The sequence below is a fragment of the Arachis duranensis genome, chromosome 1, assembly GCF_000817695.3.
Source record: "Arachis duranensis cultivar V14167 chromosome 1, aradu.V14167.gnm2.J7QH, whole genome shotgun sequence".
In the NCBI taxonomy this organism is placed as follows: Eukaryota; Viridiplantae; Streptophyta; class Magnoliopsida; order Fabales; family Fabaceae; genus Arachis; species Arachis duranensis.
Genome location: NC_029772.3, coordinates 63271350 through 63278009, shown reverse-complemented (window position 1 = coordinate 63278009; position 6660 = coordinate 63271350).

Genomic DNA, 6660 nt, shown 5'->3' with positions numbered 1-6660 from the left:
CGCTCTGAACCAGGTGACTCACTCCTATCTCAGCACTACTACAACTACTGCACCTCTGCACCTACACTTTCTTCCCTTTCGCATTATCGCTCTTGCAATTTTTGCTTTCCAAGCATTCATCACAGATTGTTCTTTTCTTCGAAGCCTGGCTCAATTTTGGAGCTTGTTTTGGCCAACGATGGGTCCCAAGGGTAGCTAGTGTTAGACAAGTGTTCCCGGTCTCTGACACATGAAACTGTTCTTTACATTTTGCGGAGGTTGGACAAAAAGCTTCGTGCTTTTTTAGTTGGTTCAGTGAGAAACAACGGTTTATACCAAGTTCATCCGTGTATAGCATGATTGTTAGGATTTTGGCCAATAAGGAAACCATGAAGCAGTTTTAGGTTACTCTAATGATGATGAAGGAAAAGGGTTTTATCTCGATGAAGAGACTTATGTGACGATTTCAATGCGTTTTAAGAAGGAAAAGATGGACTCAGATTGTGCTGCTTTGAACAACTTCTATCATCGGATGCTGGAGGAAAATGCAACGCAAGGTGTTGCCAAGAAGGTGGTTAGGGTCGTTTTGGCATCAAAGTGGGGAGATGAGGTTGCAAACGGATCGGAGAAGCTTATCATTCAGCTGTCGGATAACTTTGTGATAAGGGTTTTGAAGGAGCTTCAAACCCAGCCTTTTAAGGCTTTGAGTTCATCCATTGGGCTGGGAAGCAATCTATTTTTGAGCATAATACTATTACATACAACACAATTGCAAGGGTTCTAGCTAGGATTGATTCGGTTGAGGAGGTTTGGAATATTCCTGAGGAGATGAAGAGTGTTGGTCATGAATTGGATTCGATACTTATGTGAAGATATCAAGGCAGTTTCGACAGAGTAGGATGGCGGAGGATTCAGTGAAGCTTTATGAGCTTATGATAGATAGCTCATACAAACCATCGGTTCAGGATTGAGTTATCCTTTTGAAGAGAATGCATATCTGAATGTGATTTCCGGATCTCAATTTAGTTTTCAGAGTAGCTAAGAAATATGAGTCAACTGGGCACACACTATCCAAGCCAATATATGATTCCATCCATAGGTCTTTGACAAGCTTAAGGAACTTCAGTGAAGCTGAAAATATTGTTCACACAACGAGAAATGCTGGTTATGAGCCCCATAATATCACCTACAGTCAATTATTGTGGGACTTTCTAAGACAAGGAGGCTTGAAGAAGCATGTAAGGTGATGGAGGAGATGGAATCTTGTGTATGATCAATGATGCTATCAAGATAATGGCAATTTTTGAAAAGATTTACTCATTTCAGCGTGTAAATCTTATTAACATGAAGGGCTCATGTTACGTTGGTCCCTGCATCTTAGGCAGTTACTTTAGCTCTTAAAATTATAAATTGACCTAAAAATATCTGTAAAACCGGTCTTCGCAATTCATTTACTGAGTTAGATTTCTCCCCTAAAATCCTAGTTAATTGGAGACCGGTGTCAACCGTCATGTTAGCACTGAGAAATATTAACTAGTCGATTTGTCTGTGTTGCTCCAGAATGTGCCAGGTTTCTCCCTTTTTTGGTTCTCGTTTGTTTGTAGTAGGTTACTTGGCTGATTCATGATAAAGGTGACCAGATCATAGGATAGTAATTTGGCACTGTAATTACTTACTACTTCAAATGACAATTTTATGTAAATCTTGTGTGATCGATCTATTTGTCTAAGTGACCATTATAAATAAATCTCGGCATTTCAACCGTAACGGTCTAGCTTTTAGCCTCGAAGAAATAACGGTTTTTCGGGATCAAACGGAAATTTTATGGAATTTTAGGAATTTTAGTGCATATAAGCACCTCTGCTGCACAGGTGCTATGTCATCAAGCTGCTGAGTCAGCAGCTTGACTGCATCAGACACCTCTCCTGATCTAAGTAAGCACGTCGTGAAAAGTTGCGTTTTTAAGCCACTTCGAGTCCGAATTTCAAAATTTTGATTTCCGTGGTTAGTCTCTATGTGACGAGCCGGTCACGAATTTCGAGAGAAAAATTATATTAATATAATATTCATATATTATTATTTTATTTAGAATATTATATTATTATTTTCTCTGCTGTGGTTAATGTTCATCTATGTTTAGTAATATAATAACTGAGTTGCATGTTTCCTTTCTTTCTCTCCAAGCAAAGCTTTCTTAAGGAAAAAGTAAGAAACACTTGTATTCTAATACATCTAGCTTTAGTAATTATCCTTTCTTGAGATATTTTTACACCAAACTTTAGGATAATGCTTATCCTAACCCCACAAATCCCTAGGCTCATCATTACCATCAACTTTTCTTCCAAACAAGCTAGAATTTTCGAAATCCTTGAGAGAGAAATGGAAGAACTTCCATGAAAACTTCCATGAACACCTAAACTTCTTTCTCCGTTCTTTCTCAAACTAAAACCCCTATCAAAAATCTAATCCGACCAAAGTGTTCATCTCTTCCTCCTCTTCATTTCTATGCCAATCTTCAAAGAGTAAATCAAGGTATGATGGCTGCTCCTCCTCCTTGAAGTTTCAGCCATGGTGAAAACTCAAGCTGATGATGTTTTCTTCATGTTTTCTCTTAGGATCTATTGTTCAATCACCATAGGTTCTAAGAAAACGTGATTTCTAGATGATTTAAGGTGAGAAAAATCTTCTTTTCATCATCATGAAGCTGCAGCCTTCATGGTTCATATGGTTCTAAAGTTGTTTTTGATGTTAAAATAGGCGAAAAAGTGCTTCTAGAAGCTTGTTTTTGGTTCAACTTTTAGCAGCAGCAAAGGAGGTAAGGTTTGGTAAATTAATCAATGATTGGCTGTGTTCTTGAAGTGTTAAATCAGATCTTGTTGCTTGAGGTTTGATTTTGAGTGTTTCTGTGATGGTTTGATCATGAGATCTTGATGTTTAATGCTTGAAAGTCATGTTTTTGATGGTTCTGAAGTTGTTGTTGTTGCTGCTGGAAAACGTGGCTTTCCAGCCATGAAATTCATGATATTTGATGTGTTTTTGATGTGTATTTGATGGCAAAAACGTTGCTCTTTGGTTTGGTCAAAATCAGGTAAAAATCGGTTACCGAAAAGATTGAAAAACTAGTTGAAAATAAAGCTGAAATCTTATGAACTTTTGGAAAAATGTTTTTGGTCTTTGAAGGACAAGAAAAAACGTTGGTTTTGATGATTTTGGGGTCAAATTATAATTATTAAAATGTTTGGGGTTGAAAGTTAATTAAAGAAAAGTTAAGGGGCCAAAGCGCAAATATTAAAAGTTAAGGGGTCAAAATGCAATTTCCAAAAAGTTCAGGGGTCAAAATGTAATTAAAAGGTTTGGGGTTGAAAGTTAATTAATAAAAAGTTGAGGGGCCAAAGTGCAAATATTAAAGTTAAGGGGGTTAAAATGTAATTTCCAAAAGTTCAAGGGTCAAAATGCAATTTTTGAAAGTTGAATAAAATATTATTATTTTAATATTAAAATATTAAAATATTATTTTATTGTTAATATTATTTTATTAATAATAAAATATTGATAAAAAGATAATTTTTCCTAAAAGTCTCAGGATGGTAGTTTTGAGTCTATAACTCCCTAATTCTCTTTATTAAACACCTAAGTGAAGGTATAAGATAAGATATCGAATAATGTAAGGTAATGAAACAAGTACTAAAAACTTGCAAACATGTTAGAAAGAAAGGGAGTTAAGAACTATATAGCAGTGTGCTGTTGTGATGTTGTGATGTATACAGAGAATTGTGAAATGAGATCACTGTGATGCTTGACTTATGATTGTGGAAATATGAAAAAAGGATTTCTAAGTGATGGAAAATATGGTTATATGTGACTTATGAGCCTTCGGGCGATGCTTGAGAGCGGTTATGTAAGAATCTGCTGCAGAGAGGCAGTCAGATAAATGGCGGTGCGACCACTGAGAATGCTTTTCTGGGATACTTAGCTATAGTGCTATTCTGTAAGTCAAAGGACTCTTATAGAGGTATCTAAAAAACACAACTAGCATATGCTCTTGTAAGTCAAAGGACTCTTACAGTGAGTGTGTGTGTGCTCCTGTAAGTCAAATGACTCTTACAGTGAGTGTGTTGGGCAGACTAGCTCCGTCCTGCAAGTCAAAGGACTCTTGCAGTGGATTGCTAGTGCCACTCTGCAAGTCAAAGGACTCTTGCGGTGGTTTGCCTCGCAAGTCAAAGGACTCTTGCGATGGGTATTGCCAAAAGGAAAGCCTTACCTGGTCAAAGGACTCCGGGTAACGTCGGGAGCGGGTATGTAACCGACAAATGAGCTCATTACCTGCAGTAGGACTAGACATGCATCATACTTGCTTGTGCATATTGTAATTGGTTTGCCTATGTGAATAATTCTGTTTACTTGCTAATTGCTATACCTGATGTAACTGCTCTTGATTGTGCTTGAACCTCATTACTTGTGATTGTGATTGAAATTGGTTGGGTTGTAGTGTATTGGTTGTGAATGAGCTGTTTTGGCCTGAAGCCATGATTGATTATGTGATGGGCCAGAGGCCATGATTGACTTGAGTTATGGTTTAATGAAGTATGAAATATCAAGTTGGTTCAGTCATAGTATTCTCTCGCCTTTTGTATATTTATCTTTATGGCCTTAGAGGCCCATTTGAGAGATAGGTTGTTTAAGCTGTTTTAATTCTAAAACCTATATCTTCTATTTGTAACTAGTCGGCTTAAACTCTACAAGCTACGGCTAGTTCTCTATGATAATAATACCATTGTATCTATATATATGTTTTATTCTTTTCATCTAAACCTTGTGTCTTGTGCATTAGCTTCGTGAGAACATTTCACGCTTTTGTAAATTTGATTTTGAACTTATTCCTTCATCAGGCTTCTAGGATATATTATTTCCTTATATATATATATATATATGTATAAGGTTATTATCTAGCTATATCTAGGGGTGTTCTATCTAAAGATCTATGATCTAATAAAGGCTGGATGACTGAATGATGTCAGTTGTTTGAGATGTATGAATTTATATAAATGTGTGATTACTTTTGACTGCTTATCTTGTTGTTACTTATGATATCATCTATGTATGTTCATGCCTGACAACTTAAATGTTTTAAAAAAAAGTACCTCGCAAAATAACAACACTTCAACAACGAATCAGGCTCATATGATAAATAATAGATAATAATTAGGAAGACAAATTGGTAGCACTCAGTTTCCGGTATGATCTAGACATACTGAAAATTGGGTCGTTACATCAACAACACTTAAGTGTAGGAGAAATAGATGACTGCTTTCACTGCTAAGGTTTTAAGAGTTGTTTGTTATCAAGACATATTTGCTTAACTAAATTTGTTTCAATAACTTGCCTTTTTTTTTCCTTTTTATTCCCCTTGTAATTTTTCTAGTGGAAGAAGGAAGAAAAGGCAATCATCTGCTAGGATATTTCATATCATGTTATATCATAATCTTGGCATTTGATTTAAATGTTTCAGCTATTACGGTTGTTTGACATATATGTGCTTCCGATGTGCAGGATATGCAGCAGAAACTAGAAAGTATTGTAGACCTTGCTGAGCATGCGCCATTGCCATTGATATTCTGGATCACCTGCAGCAATTCTTTCGGAACTTGAATCTGATTAAAAGAGATTGATATGCAAATAAAAACATTTCAATTGTTTTATTATATTTTCTTTTAATATTAAGTATTAACCAAGCATCACATAACAATTTTTTTAAAAGAATTATACTATTCTCCTGAGTTCTGTTTCTTCCATGTTATTTGACATTAGCGTATGTTCCAGATATCAGATTTAATTGACCAAGCATCATTTGTATTGTTTCAGTCAATATCGCTAGTTTTAGATAGAGAATATTCATCTAAATATCACTCGTAGATATCATCAAAATGATTTATGCCTAGTTGCCTACTGCCTAGTAATTTTTTAATTTTTTAAAATAAAACAAAAACACTCTAAATAGCCATATCTTCAGTAAACTAAAATCAACTCTTAAATAACTTGACTAGATATTTTTTATTTGATTCTAGACTCATAGATCATGTCCGTTACTCGATCCTACTCGATCTTGTCATAGACTCTGATTTTTATGTTGAGTGAAACTTGAGAATGAGAGTTTTGCGTACCCAACCCAATAGCTCCTCTCAAACGACAATGATGGTGATTTTGAATTGGTCTTTATAGAAGACTAGGAACAGGTTCATCTTTGATAATGTGTCAACTAGTATTAAAGCTGTAGAAAGAGTTTCAACAAATCCCCAATTCCTAATTGATGAGCATTTTATAGTAGAGCGTTGGAAACATCCCATTTCTTTTGCTTGTCACATATATGAACACCTATATGTTTCTTTCATTACATGAATGGAATTATCTGAATTTGAAAAAAAAAGTGCTACTTAATTATTTTACTATTTTTGTCAGAAAAAGAAAACATATTTGAACTTTTGAAGGCGTTGAGTGTAATTTTCTCTCAAAATTTTGGAAGATACAGTTAGATACACTGGACCTAATTTAATACTACTAGTGCCTTGGACCATTGGTTGAAATGAAAGTTGGATACACATCAGTAAAACTTGCCAAATTGCCAGTTGCCACTAATGATGACAATCACAAAAAATAGGATAACAAAGACAAGAAAACACTCTT